This window comes from Panthera onca, chromosome F1, assembly GCF_046562875.1.
Source record: "Panthera onca isolate mPanOnc1 chromosome F1, mPanOnc1 haplotype 2, whole genome shotgun sequence".
Classification (NCBI taxonomy): Eukaryota; Metazoa; Chordata; class Mammalia; order Carnivora; family Felidae; genus Panthera; species Panthera onca.
The window spans coordinates 257,243-272,886 of NC_138355.1; the positions used below are offsets into that span (position 1 = coordinate 257,243).

At 41.4% G+C, this 15,644-nt stretch overlaps 1 long non-coding RNA gene across 1 annotated transcript; it reads right to left on the bottom strand.

Moving 5' to 3' along the window:
* Nucleotides 1-696: 696 nt before the first annotated feature.
* LOC145713364 (uncharacterized) lies at nt 697-14,208 on the bottom strand. The gene is made up of 3 exons (XR_014136470.1): nt 14,170-14,208; nt 9,549-9,621; nt 697-1,259 (listed from the first exon to the last, which is right to left on the bottom strand). It is a non-coding gene; the product is annotated as an uncharacterized LOC145713364 (long non-coding RNA).
* Between the last annotated feature and the right edge of the window lie 1,436 nt (nt 14,209-15,644).

Below are 15,644 nucleotides of genomic sequence, written 5' to 3' on the forward strand. Positions count from 1 at the left end.
TCCTGGAATCTCTTTTCTTGGTGTTTGCCTTGAAAATTCCTACATCCCTACATATCCATTTGAAGAAAGGTTTAAAAGGAATAGATGAAATCATGATGTCAGAAAGTGTGAAACAAGCAACAATCTTATTTTACTCTGAAAAAAAAAAAAAAAAAAAAAACAGAGAGAGAGAGCAAATCCTGGTGATTGCCCCTATGTTCTACCATATAAAAGTTCTCTGAAATATGAAAAGTCAGTTAATTTTCTCCAACTACCTAGGACTTAGTTCATTTTTCTGGCAGATAGGAATCAAAGAAGTAACAGGGATCATTCTACAACAATCAGAACTGTCAGACAGAATATGAAAACATACTACTGATTATAGTGTTCTTTTGTTTCTTTTCCTTATGTTCCTAGAACATTAAAAATATAGTTCACCTATTAGAGGCAGTTATCGCCAAAATAATCAAAACTCACAAATACGGCATCCAAAATGTCAGATGAGTTATCTTGATGTCTCCCTATCTGACCCTCCTTCCAATTCTCTTATTTTGCCCTAAATGATACTACCGTATGAAGTACCCCCATTTTATATGGCATTAACGTATATACATTTATCACTGACTACAAATGCTTATGTTCGTTCACCCATGGTAGTTAGGACATAACTCTGCATCATCAGCTAGGTCAGTCCTTAATGTCTTGCCAACAGTGAGGATCACAGTAAGAGTGGGGACATTTGGGGATACTACTCTGACAAATTCTGGTACGAGAAGCTCACCTGATAGTGTTGCTGCACTTCAAATAGTCTGCTCTTCCCTTTAAAGGACTAGTGTATTTTACCACCTTCCAGTAGAAACACAATACACACCGGCTTACTTTCCTTCATTTACTCCCTGTAGTCTCCGCCATTCACATCATTCCCTGTTTGGCTCGTCTCTTCTTTCCTGAGGTTCCTTAGGCCTTCCAGTGTGTTGAAAGGGAACTAGCCATTTAGGTCCTTTGGTGGCACTCTCAATTTAATCTGTTGCTGACACCACATACGATATGCAACTTATCTCCTTTTCACATCTCTTTCTCTTTCCTATGCACTTAACAGGCCGTTTTCTTTAGATATTAGAATATATCAGTATTCCTGTTTGAAATCAACATTCTGTCAAATGACCTTTGAATAAAATACAGTTCTTACCTTCTACTTGTCCATTTAATACACTTTGCCCTTTCTGATCCACAGCTCCAGAGACATGAGGAACATCTTTGTTGGGCTTCTCAGACACACACTGTTAAAAGTAGCATCAGTAATGAGTTGCGTGAAGACTTCCTAATCCTTTTCCAAGAAAATATCTGAATTTATGATTTTAATAACTATCAGACTTGCAAATAAGAAAACCGTATTGAACACCAAAACATTTAAATACAAAACCTCATATATGCTCTCTTGATTCAGCGTCCCTTTGAATCTTCATTTGGCTATTGACTCTCTAAACTGATCATGGAAGGCCAGAATAAATACTTTCAAAGGCAGAAGCCTGGCTTGTATGCAGATTTCAAAAAGGAACTAACAAAACCCCTTCCTTTGCATTCCTGACCAAAATAAAAGGACATGTGAAATAAGTTTTGAAACAAAATCTTTAAAAGTGTACTTGCTATAAATGAAAACTGCTTCTAGTAAAATGGCAGACATTTGTTTCAGTGTCAATTCATACCTCACATGATCAGAAACTTTGGAGTATATCATGCTGTGTATCAACAAAACACTGTCGTAGCTGCTGCTTCGTTTAGGTAAACAGAGGCTTGACCTTTTTCTTGACGAAAGAAGGGTTGGATCGAATGGCAAAGTAGTAAGAAAAACTTTTCTTAAAATTATGATGAACTAGTAGCAGAAACAATGTAGATATAGGTATGGAACTCTTCAGAATGTGTAGTAAGCATTCAAACGGCAAGTATAAGAACATGTATGTCTTAGTCACCTAAAATGTGCCAAGCACTCATTTCACTATGCACATTTTCTTTTTTACACACAACAACAATAATAATGATGATGATGATGGAGTGAGCCTTCCTACAGCTTGGTCACTCTAAGACGTTGGAGTAAAATGATGATCCGTGGTCCTCTCTGTCCAGAATATCCCTCGCCACGGTCTACACGACTGGTCCTTCTCATCTTTCACTTGGCACCTTTTGCCACTCTCAGATCTTTTCTGACTACCAAAATTCCCACTCCCACTCTCATCCTCATCCTCACTACAAACGCCCCCAATATTCTCTCAACTAACATCGTCCATTCCCTACCGATGAAGCCTTTATAGTGACTTATAACAGATTGCTGTTGACTTACTTTTCTGCTCCGACCACAACAACCTAAACCCTCCGCTTGTACACTCAGTAGCTAACTGCTTGGTACGTACTCAGTATACAAGGACCAATTAATTAAGGTCAAAACATTTACACTAATCTCACTGAGAAGATCTCAAAAGTACCAAATCACTATACCGTTGGCCCTTGAACAAAGCAAGGGTTACGGGCTCTGATGGCCATGCCCTCGAAAATCCACAAATATCTTTTGAAACCTCAAAACCAAATCAAAAAAACAAAAATTCCTACCGAATTTCCTACTTTAAAAGCAATCACACTTAAAAATCAAAAAGTATATATGTATTGAAAACCAGAACATTAAAGCAGAATCGCTTGTATATGCTCTCTAGGTCTAATCTACCTTTTCGGCCTAGTTTGGCCATTGACTCTGTAAACTGAGCATGGGAGGTCAGAGTTAGGATAACGGAATGCTGAGCTTACCAACAATATACACAGTCGATTAATGCATGTTTTCCCTGTTATATGTATTACATACTGTATTTTTACACTATAAACTGAAGGAAAGGTTACTAAGAAACTCGTAAGGAAGGGGTGCTGGGTGGCACTGTCGGTTCAGGGTCAGGCTCTTGACTTTGGCTCAGGTCATGATCTATACTTCCTGAGTTGAACGCTGACAGTGTGGAGCCTGATGAAAATTCTCTCTCTGCCCCCACTTCCCTACTCACGTGCTCTGTCCTCTCTCTCTCTCCCAAAATGAATAATTAAAAAAAAAAAAAAACCAAGATGCAAAAGAAAATCATAAGGAAGAGAAAATATGTTTACAGGATGGTACTGTATTTATTGAAAAAAATCTGTATGTATGTGGACTCCCACAGTCCAAACGCATCTTGTTCAAGGGTCAAATGTATACCTTTATGATGTCATCGCTAAGAGCTTACGGGAACTTATTATAGCCCCAAATGAGAACATCAAAAACCCATTCTAACTTTGCCATTCTTTTCTGGACACAAGGGCCATTTTATTGGCCTTTGAACATCTTCCCATGGAAAACAAGTATTCTTTGGGGGGCCTGGGTGACTTAGTCGATTAGGCACCCAACTTTGCAATTGCGAAAAGCAAAGCAAAAGGTGGAGGGGGGAGTTAAGATGGCAGGGGAGGGGATCAGAATTTCCCTTGTCCCTCAAACACAGCAGTATTGAGGTCACAACACTTGGAATACCAGGAATACAGGCTGCAGAGGGACAGAAAAATCTCCGCAGGTGCAGAGTGACAGCTTGGCGGGACAGAAGGGTGTGTATGAGAATTGGGAGAAATAAAATGGGCAGCACAGGCATGCAGTGGGGGAAGGCCTTTGGTGGAGAAACGAAAGGAAGGTAGAGAGAGAGAGGCTGTGGCAAGTGCATTTGGATATGAGAAAGCCTGTCCGGACCACAGACCAAGGAGAGGTCCAGAGAGCCAGTTTCTACTTTGGAAAACAGCCGTAGAGGGTAAAAAACAGAATTTTCAAGGTGGCCACACTTTCTCTCGACCAAAGCTACCACCTCCCATGCCTGGTGGGGAGGGAGCCGCCCCTAGGCTTGGTAGCAATCTCAGGGCTACACTGGGAGAGAACACCTTGAGTATGGTGGAAAGGGGAGGTATTGCCCTGCCCAAGGGAAAAAGACCGTGCAGGCACGAGCCAGAGGCCCTCTGTCCACTGGGCAGAGTGGCGCAACTCCACTACCAGGTCCGAGCAAAGCCGGATCCTGCAGGGTTTTGAATCCCAGCTCAGTACTCAGGTGGCACAGGGGACTGTGCAGCAAGGCAAGCCGGCTCCCCAGGCTATTCCGTGAGGATAGCCTAAACAGTGAGTTTTGAGACACCTCGTGTGGGCAGGATAGATGGGGTGTCGCCATGTCTCTCCCCATGACCAACATCGTGGGGCTTCAGGGAATGGACAGTGAGCCTCAGTGAAGGCAGGCCCATTACACCAAACCCTGACACTCTGTGCCTCGTAACTGCTTCTCTATAGGAGTGAGACTGACACTGATGGGACCAGATAGCCCCTGCTCTAGACCAGCACAGCCACCAGTCCCAGGCACCAATAGACAACTCTCCTCCGGTTTTCTATCTTAGTTTGTTTGTTTGTTTGTTTGTTTGTTTTCGTTTGAGTTATTATTCTTTTGTCTTTCCTTTTCTTTTTTAATGTTTATTTCTTCATTTTGAGAGAGAGAGTGAGTGATCAAGCAGAAGAGATGCAGAGAGAGGGAGAGAGAGAGAATCCGAGCAGGATCCATGCTCTCACTGCAGAACCTGTTGGGGGTTTCGAACCCACCAACAGCGACAACATGACGTGAGCCAAATTCAAGAGTCAGACGCTTCACCTACTGAGCCACCCAGGCGCCCATCTTTTCTTTCCTTTGCTTTCCCTTTCTTCTCTTTTCCCTTTTTTCTCTTTCTACTCTCCTCTTTCCCCTTCTCCCTTTGGAAACAGCCTAGTAGTCTCGAGTTGACGTGGGTCAAAGCTAATTATATATCTACATTTATCTCTATATCTTAATATATACCTATATATCTATACACAGATATATCTATAGATATATCTATATATTTTTTTCCTTTGATCCTCTGTTCTGGTTCTTTGTTTGTTTGATTGTGCATTTTCTCTATACTTTTCTAGATCTCCTTCTTCATTTTCCTCCCTCTCTTTCTGGATTAAGCCCTCTAGCTCCTTTGAGTCACTTCCTGGTCTTTTTTTCAACTCCAGTCATTTCTCTTTTTGTTTGGGCTAAGGATTCTTCCCCATCTTCTTCCCCTTTTTTCCAGGATTACTTCAACAAACAAATCAAAGCACACCTGTTGGAAGGCCCAAACCGCCACTCCAAGTAGCGAGAACAGCAGCCAAAGACGCACCGAAAGAGTGCACACAACACACTCAAAAAAAATTTGTTCAACTGCCAGGCCCTGGACAGTGTAGGGGGTCTTTTTATTACAGTAGTACTCGCAGGTGTGGGACACAGAACAAGCTATTAACACACATAAAGGGCAGGAATCTAGCCAAAACGACGAAATCGCAGAATTCCCCTCAAAAAAATTCCGGGAAGAAAGGACAGCCAGAGAAGGGCTCAAAAGAGACAGAAACCATATATGTGAGCACATTTTTGGAATGACACTCATAAGACGCATAGTTGCGCTTGAAACCACGCATAGAAGACAGCAGACAATCTACTGCTTCAGAGATCAAGGACCTAAGGAATCGTCACGATGAACGCTGAACATGAAATGGTGTAAAGGAGATACAAAGTAAACTAGATGCAGTGACAGCAAGGACGGGAGAAGCAGCAGACAGAATCCGTGAAACAGAAGATACAATTGTGGACAAAGATGAAGCAGGGAAAGGAAAGGAAGGAAATGACTAGATCACGAGGCAGGTACTAGAGACCTAGGTGATTCAGTGAGATGAAATATTAGCCAGATCCTAGGAGTCCCAGAAGAAGAAGAGTGAGAGAAAGGGGCAGAAGGTTTTTTTTGAACAACTTATAGCTGAGAGCTTCCCTCATCTGGGGAAGGAAACGGGCATCCAAGTCCTGGCGGCACAGAGAATTCCTTTCCAAATCAACAAACCCAGGTCAACACCACGACATGCCATAGCGAAACTGGAAAACTACAAAGATAAGGAGAGGATTCTGAAATCAGCTAGGGACAAACGGGTCTTAATCGACAAGGGAAGACACATAAGGGTAGCAGCAGACCTGTCCAAAGAAACTTGGCAGGGCAGAAGGGAGGGGTAGGAAACGGTCAATGTGCTGAATGGGAACATCTGCGGCGAAGAATCCCTTCCCAGGCAAGGCTGACATTTAGAACAGAAAGAGAGAGAAAGGCTTTCCCAGACAAACAAAACCTAATGGAGTTCATGACCACTAAACCAGCCCTGCGGGAGATCCTAACGGGCGACTCTGTGAGTGGAAAGCAGCAGAGACTACAAAGGACCAGAGGCCTCACCAAAAGCATGAAACCTTCAGATAACACAATGACACTAAATCCATATCTTTAACTAATCACTCTGAATGGGAATGGACTCAATGCCGCAATCAAAAGACACAGGGAATCAGAATGGGTAAAACACAAAACAAAACCAAACAACAAGATCCATCTATATGTTGTCAACAAGACACTGATTTTAGACCCCAGGACACCTCCAGGTTCAAAGTGAAGGTATGGGGAACCACCTATCATGCTACTAGAAGTCAAAAGAAAGCTGGAGTCGCCACACTTCCACCAGACAGACTAGATTTTAAACCAGAGACTGTAGTAACAGATTCAGAAGGGCATTGGATCATAATTAAGGGGTCTATCCATCAAGAGGAGCTAACAATTGCAAGTGTTTATGCCCCCAAAGTGAAACGCCCACACATATGAATCGATTACTCACAAACATGATTAAATGTATACATACAAATACCATGATTGTAGACGACTTTAAGACTCCACTCATGGCAAAAGGCGGATCGTCAAGGCAGAAAATCAGTAAGGAAACACAGATCCAATGTGTCATTGGACCAGATGTATTCAGATATACATAGATATATATTGGCCTCATATATATACATTTATATACATGGATATCAACACCGATATATTAAGATCTTTTCATCCAACAGCAGTAGAACGCACATTCTTCTTAAGTGCACATAGAACATTCTCCAATGTCTCCAAGTGACATCCTGGGTCACAAAACAGCCCTCCACAAATATAAAAGGACTGAGATCATACCTTGCATATTGTCAGATCACAACAACGAGCACTTGCTCATTCTTTCTCTCTCTCCCTCCCTTTCCAAGAGAAATGCAAACATTTCAAAAACATTTATCTCAGCCCCTTCCAAGAAAGAGAAAAACAAGAATAATAAACCTTGTGGGGCAACGAGCCCTGGATGGAAACCACACACAGACAGTAGAATTCCATAACCAATATGTTGACAATGGAGTTGACAGACAGTGATGTACTAAAAGAACAGACACTAAAGAAATAGTTTCTGCAAGGACAAATTAGGGTAGGGGTAAACCATTAAAAACGAGCCCGGTGCGGGGAACACATATGTGGCACAGTCAGTTCAGCATCCACCTTCAGCTCATGAGTCATGATCTCACGGTTTGTGGTTATCAGCCCCACGTTGAGCTCTGTGTTGACAGCTCGGAGCCTGCAGCCTGCTTTGGATTCTGTGTGTCTCTCTGTCTCTGCCCCTACCCCGCTTGCACTCTGTGTCTCTCTCTGTCTCAAAAATAAATAAACTTTGAAAAAAAATTAAAAATACCGTAATAAGCATGGGTTGAGAAGAGGGAAAAAGGAAAAAACAAAACAAAACAAAACAAAACAAATGACCAATCAATCAAGCATGAGCTTAAGACAAAAAAGAAAAGGAAAAATGTGAGCCAAAGAAGGTAAGTGGAAACAACATACATTTTTCAACAGGTACATAAGTAGGATTGGGAATATACTATGAAAAATAGTCCCTTTTAAACCTTTTAAAGATATATGTCTTTATATATGTGTGATATACATATATATATATATATATATATATATATATATATGTATGTGTGTGTGTGTGTGTGTGTGTGTGTGTGTGTACGTATAGGTGTACATAAATATGTATACATATAAGTGTGTATTTATATATAAGTGTAAATATATGTGTATATATGTGTATATTATATATATCTCTACCTATATCTATCTATCTATATCTATCTATCTATCTATCTATCTATCTATATCCATATCCATCTATGTATCTATGTATATAATATTTATGTAAAAGAGAGGCTTTGATTCACAGTATATCCCTAATAATACTGACTCTTATCACTCTACAGTTATCTGGTTATAAATACTGTAATAAAGAATTTAATTTTTTTCACTATAAATAAATTGTTCAATTCCTGGCATCTATCGCTTCCGAAAAGCTAGAAATTATTACTAGACTAACAAAAGAACAGAAAAAGAGAGGTTCCTAACACGTCAACATTCACTATGGAGAAAGAATTGGGAATGAGAATTCTAGGAAGAAATGGGAACATTTAAAGGATGTAGGTAATGGGACACAGATGGGGTTCAACCAACAAAGGCTGACGACTTTTTCCCTGCACTTCTAAGCTCACAATGGGAGGATACTAAAAATATACTGTAACCTTCTTTCTTATGTAACTCCTGATTGCCTCAATAGGATTCATTTGCGTGTATACATGTTAAACACTAAAACGGAATATAAACTGAAGCCTGACTTTTTAAATTCACATATTTAATTGTGATATATCATGCGTATTTTGTTACTTTTCAAACTCCATTCTACGGAATTCCATTTCCCTACTCATTTGTTCACATTCAAAAACCATGACATTGCTTCTTCCAAGCAAGACTTTATTTTAGGAGCTCCAGGAGTCAAACCAGTGCGTTTCCTAACCTCCAGGAGCTTATCATGATTTAGGGGCTTTGAAATGAATACTGAAATAAATATCAGATGTCTGAAACTTTAAATTTTAGAATCTGACACAAGGACTAGGAGGAGATAGTGTTCAAAGCTAGAATGGGCAAGATTTCTGAAATTAGAAATTTGACACCTTGGCTATGAAGAGCCTCTGCCCATAGAGCTACTCTTTTCAGCAAAATACGTATTCTTCGGGGAGATGCACAATTTTAACTTACTCTTCATGGAGTTATTTCAAAACTACAGGGGAACACCTTTGTAAGGTAAATGTTGAGAAATAATGTAAACATCTAAATTTCTACATTTTCTAATATGGTTTTATTCTAAATGTAGAACAAAGGATAGAGCCAAAGGAAAATCCTGTATCTCACCAAAATAAAACTTGCCCGGGGCGGGGGGCAACCTACAATAGATACTTGGACCCAATCACGTTTCATTTAGGCGTGAGTATTATCAGTCATGTTACGATCACAGTAAGAATCCTTATCCTTAAGCAAACGTCATATTGCCTCCATTGTGGGAAAGCTTGTCCCAATATAATTTGACGGTCATTATATATTTTCCAGCCCATTCTTTTATCAGCCTCCACCTGTAGGATTTACCAAAGTACAACAAAACAAAACAAAACATTCAACGCGTCATGTATCTGTAAAGTGGTTTGTTCTTGCCAACTTTCCATGACACACATAAAATGATGATACACAGGCTCCTCTTAAATTTTCAGAGTGAATAAGGGAGAAAACTCAATTCAGAGCAGGAAAGTGAGTTTCACAGGAGGGTACTTTACCTTGGTACCAAAATCTAAGTCTTGGCTAGATGAGGTAGACCATGAATCGTCAGGACCAGGTTTGTCGGAAAGCCTTTAGAGCAAAAAAATACAACAAACACATGTTCATTCATTTAAAAACAAAATTTAAAAAAGTTAAGGGAAAGGTCACCTATCTGTTTATTCCACGAAGTTTCTTGGTATAATGAAAAGTTGGCCTCTGGTTTTGTCATTAAGTTTTATTTTAATTCCGGTAATAGGAACATCCAGAGTTATAGTAGTTTAAGTTGTACAAAATAGTGATTCACCAACTCCATACTCACCCCGTGCTCATCATGACAAGGGCACTCCTTCATCCCCATCATCTCTTTCACCCCTCCCACCACTCACCTCCTCTCCACAACCATCCGTTTCTTCTCTGCAGGTAAGAGCCTATTTCTTGGTTTGTCTCCCCTTTTGTTTCCTCCCTTTGCTCGTTTGTTGCTTCTTAAGGGCTACATGAGTAAAATCATATGGTATTTGTCTTTCCCTGACTTTGCTTACCATACTACCCTCAGGCTCCATCCAGGTGATTGCAAATGGCAAGATTGCATTGTTTTATGGTTGAGTAATATTACAGTGTGTGTGTGTGTGCATGTGTGTGTGCGTGTGTGTGTGTGTGTGTGTGTGTGTGTGGATATACATATACACACACACATACATTCATATAGGGCTTCTTCTTCGTTCACTCAGCTGTCAATGGACGCTTGCGCTGGCTGTTGGAAATAATGCCGCAATAAACACAGGAGTGCGTGTGTCCCGTGGAATTCTTGTTTTTGTATTCTCTTGGGTAGTATCCAGTAGTGCAATTACTGGATCATAGGAGAGTTCTGTTTTTAATTTTTTGAGGAACCTGCATACTGTTTTCCACAGGGGCCGCACCCATTTGCATTTCCACCAACGGTGCAAGAGGTTTCCTTAGTCTCCACATCCTCGCAAACACTTGCTTCTTGTGTCTTGGAGTGTAGCCATTCTGACAGGTGTGACGTGGTATCTCGTTGTAGTTTGGGGGAGCATCTTTTCATGTGTCTGTTGACCATCTGTATGTTGTCATTGGAAAAGTGTCTGGTTATGTGTACTGCTCATTTGTAAACTGGGCTTTTTTGGAGGGGGGTGATGTTGACATGAATCAAGTTTTTAGACATTGTGAACACTAACCCTTTACTGGATTTGCCAAATATTTCCAAATTTGTTCTCCCATTCCAGAGGTTGCCTTTCAGTTTTGACTCTTTCCTTTACTGTGCAAAAGCTTTGTAGGTTGAAGTAGTCCTCAAACTTTATTCTTGTTTTATTTCCCTTGGCTCAAGAGACATAAATAGTAAAATGTTGCTACAGCCAAAGTTACAGAAATGACGGCCTGTGCTCTCTTCAAGGATTTTTTTTTTTTTTTTATGGTTTCAAGCCTCACACTTAGGTCTTTAATTCATTTTGAGTTTATTTGTGTGTATGGTACAGAAATTGGTCCAGGTTCATTCTTTGGCATGTGGCTTGTCCAGTTGTCCCAACACCATTTGGCGAAGAGACTGCCTTTTCCCCACTGGATAGTCTTTCCTGTTTGTGGAAGATGAACTGACCATACAGTGGTGGATTGATGCCTGGGTTTGCGGTTCTATTCCACTGAGCAATGAGGCTATTTTGTACGCCAGTACCCACAATACTGTTTGGATACCACACACACACAAACACACACGCAGACACACACACACAATGAAATATTACGCAGCTCTAAATGAGAATGAGATCCTGCTACCTGCAACATCATGGATGTACCTAGATGGCATGAGGATAAGTGAAATAAGTCAGACAGAGAAAGACAAATCCTCTATGATTTCACTTCTGTGTAGAATGTAAAAAGGGGAATCAATGAACAAACAGAGCAAAAGCAGAAACACACCCATAAATGCAGAGATTTGACTCTTGCCAGAAGGGAGGGGAGGTGGGGGGATGGACAAAATGGGGGAAGGGGAGAGGGAAGTTCAGGGTTCCAGTTATAGAATGAATAAATCACAAGGCTCAAAGGTACAGCATAGGGAATCTAGCCTGTGGTATCGTAATAGCCTCATACATTAACAGATGGGAGCTACGCTTATGGCGATCACGGTGAAACATCCAGAGTTGTTGCATCACATATTACATTGTGTGTCACGTAGACCTCCGTTTAAGTAAACGTATCGAAGTTTAGGTTTCTATGTTATGAGTGGTAGTACTAACTAGAGATTGAAAGACTCAAAGTTCCCAAGGCCAACTTTGTTCCCACACTGGTCTTGCCTTACTTAGGTCCATAATAACTAGCAAGACACTCCAAGCCTTCAGGGGCATTCAGCTACCCAAGGAGGGAGACTGTGATCAAAATGGTCCTGGTAGTTGTGCCTCTATTTCTCTATACGCTGCCTGAATATTTTCTTCCCTATGAGCTCCCACTCCTACATCACTCTTCAGCACGGTTCTGTGGCATTCCCCAACCTTTCAATCTGTAGCCTATGAAGCCATACACTCCTACAACAAGGATGGGCTCCAATGACCGAGGGTAGGGACCATGTCCTGCTCCTGGAGAACAAGCGAATTGGGAGCCTCACTCATCCACACAGTCACCTCAACATAGGCATGTTATCACCGATCCAGATGAAGCTCCCTTGCTGATTTCACAAGTCAGACCTACCCCTGCCCAGCCCTACAAGTACATGGGAAGGGCATCACAGATTTAGGAAAAGAGGTGGAGTGAGGAGACAGCTTGCCTTGGGCCATACATCTCTGATGTTCGGAATCTTCACCCCCACCCCCAATTCCTTGAGAGGATCTAAGCTATCCTCCCTCAGTTGGGGTGGAAGTAGGGGATATCATATTTCTATCTGCTGTAAACAGACTCTTCCCAGAAGCTCAAATGATTTTTAATCTCTCTCATCAGAAAATCTGAGGTATGCTCGCACCTTTAATGAAACCAACACACACAAAAGCAGAAAACTGATCACGACCCTCTTGAACTCTCTATTTGAATATGCCTTTCTAAACAACTCCCCTAATCCTGGGTCCTTCATTCCTGTCATTCACCTTTATCTCACTTGGCATAACCCCCCAAATTCTGACATCTTTTCTCAAACTCGTATTCCTAACCAACTCAGTGTTGTTCTCCTTGAAACCTGGTCTCCTCTGCTAATTCGATTCTTACCCTCCTTCACTCTATTCATTAGACCCACTCCCCAGCCTTCTATTATTAAAACAGTTGCGTGCAAGATCAAGACAAAAAAGAAGGAAGGAAAGAAAGAAAGAAAACCAGAATTTAAATCGCATTTCTGTCACTTATCATATCCAAATAGGTCACTTCAATCTCTTTTGAGTTTCCAATTCTCCAGGGAAACAACCATTGGGCAAGGAGGTGAAACATAGGTTGACGGACCAGAGGGTGTTTTGAGGAATTAATCTCTGAGGTTCCCTAAATCTGGAGACTCTAAGTGCTTTTGATTTGGCCTCTGGAATAATGGAGAGTCCTTAAATGGCAGAAGTAGGGAAATTATTGGAAAAAAAAAAGAAGAAATACCAAGGAAAAAAGAGAAGAAAGTCAAAAGGCAAAAACACAGAACAAAAAGTCATTGGAAAAAAAAAAATCCAAAAAAACCCGAAAAGATTCCTAGAACTAGACAAGGATACTAGCCCAAAGGGAAACCAGCCTGGGAACTTAGGCAACAGAGAATCATATAGCAATATCCTCGAAATAGAGAGTGAGTTTAGTTAATGTAACATGGTCTACAACTAAATATCCTTCCCTTACAGAAAACTCATTTGTCTCAAGAAGAGGGGATATCACTACATGTAAGGAGTTGCCTGATGACATCTTGCTTTTTATGGAAAAGCCTTGACACCATGGCCATAGCTGACAACCACCCTAAAATCTCGGATGGTAAAAACAAGGGACTAGTTACCACTGCACTAATGACTTTGGTTGGCACTAGTGGTCAAATATATGAGGCCAAATGCTTGGACTAACCTGGGTTCTTAAGCAAACCCTAAATTAGTGTTCCGACATCATTACCTTTGACATTCTGAGTTGATCTGCCCTAGGATCTGTATCCTCATCTCAGTGCTGCTGAGGAACCAGGGAATGGATGTGGAAGCTTCACGGGCTGATGGGCAAAGCCCCTCAGCTACCCGTTAACTATGGAATCATGGTCGAGTCGTCAACCTCCCTGAACCACAGTTGCCAAAGTAATAAAATGTAGGCTACAACAGCACAGCTACTTGGCAAAGCTATACAATGACTATATAACTGAACAGATGTTACCCATAGGATATAGTGTCTGGTCCAGTGTAGAACACGCAACAACTGCTTTTGTTCTCTGCGTTCCCTTAGGAGACACATAATTTTCAGTTCATTCATTCCCTTCCCTTTCCTTTCATTATCCGTTTCATTTCATTTCATTCCTTTATACTTTAAGAGTGAGTGCCCACAGAAGTCGGGAAAGATATCCTAAGGAGGCTGTGAGCGCAAAACCCGACGGGGGGCTTGAACTCACAAACCTGAGTTGAAATCAAGAGTCACACCCTTAACCGACTGAGCCACCCGGGTGCCCCAGCAAATGTCATTTTTACAAATCCATAAATATCCTACCTGGCTATAGAATCTTCCTCAGCATTCTTATCTGCTCCTAAAGATGAAAGCAAAATACATGTTAAATCAACAATCGAAAAATAGAGGAAAATTACAAGTGTACGGCTTATGATTTGTTAAAAAGTATTGCTTTGGGACCACACCTGGAAACCACACTACACTGAATGGTAATTATACCATTCGTAGGCTTAAAGCACTAAGAAATCTTACTTTCTCCTCTATATTGACCAAGAGCAAGAATGGGTTTTATCAGAATTTGACACCTACAGGGGGACTGATGTTTACAATGGCCATCACTGACCGACACTGTGACACTGGAGGAAACTGGTATCGTTAGGAGAATGATTATCATGAGCTGACAATGTCAGACTGAAACTAGCATGATTTTTCTGGACTTTCAGTACTAGAGGAGTTGAAAGAGAGTATCTTTGTTTTGCTGTAACACGGCAGAACCTCCCCAGCTCTTCAACAGACACTCTTCAGTTTTAGGAGGAAACACCCCCTCACAAAGTGTGCTCTATAGCTATTGTACTTTGCAGCATGGCCAAACCATAGCAAACAGACTCTCCCTCGTCTTATTTCCAATGGCAACGTAAGAAGGAAAGATTTGGCATTCCACTTTGATATAGTTCTAACCTCTTGAGGCTGTCTCCTTCCATTGCTAGAGAGTCTATCTAGACCCACCGCACATCACAGAGGAGGATGATCCCAATGTGAGTGCTCTGTAGTGGTTCATGAGGTCATTTTTCTCAACCCTCCCCATTAGGTGACACACATCTAGAGAAATCATACTTTTTGTCATGGAAGGCAGAGGTCATCAGATCCTCTACTGATGAGCAACTAAACAAAACAAAGGGCAAAGAATATCTTGAATGCCTACATTCAATTACCAGGATATTTTCACTTTCTAAACATTCAAAGACATCCACTCTATGATTCTAACTACATGACACCTGGAAAGAGCAAGGCTATGGAGCTAAGGGTTGGGGTGAATGTAGGGAGAAACGGGCACAGCACAGAGGACTTTTCAGGCAGTGGAACTCTTTCACACGGTACCACAAAGGTGGATTCACATCATTACACCTTTGTTAAGACTCATAGAATGTATAACACCAAGGCTGAACACTAATGCAAATTAGAGACTTGGCCTCCAAATGAAGAGTTCGTGTCCAGAGAAAATGCACCACTGTTGTCAGGGTGCCTGGGTGGCTCAGTTGGTTCAGCGTCCAACTCTGGATCTGAGCTCAGGTCATGATCTCACAATTCATGGGATCAAGTCCTGCATCAGGCTCTGGGCTGACAGCACAGGATTCTTTCCCCCCTCTCCCTCTGCCCCTTGGCTGCTCACACGCATGCATGCTCTCTCGCTCAAAACTCAACCAAGGAACTGAAAAAAAAAAATTCCTACTCAAAATGGACCACTGTCGTGCAAGATGTTAACAACAGGGGAGGCTAGGCGTGTACGGGAGCATGGT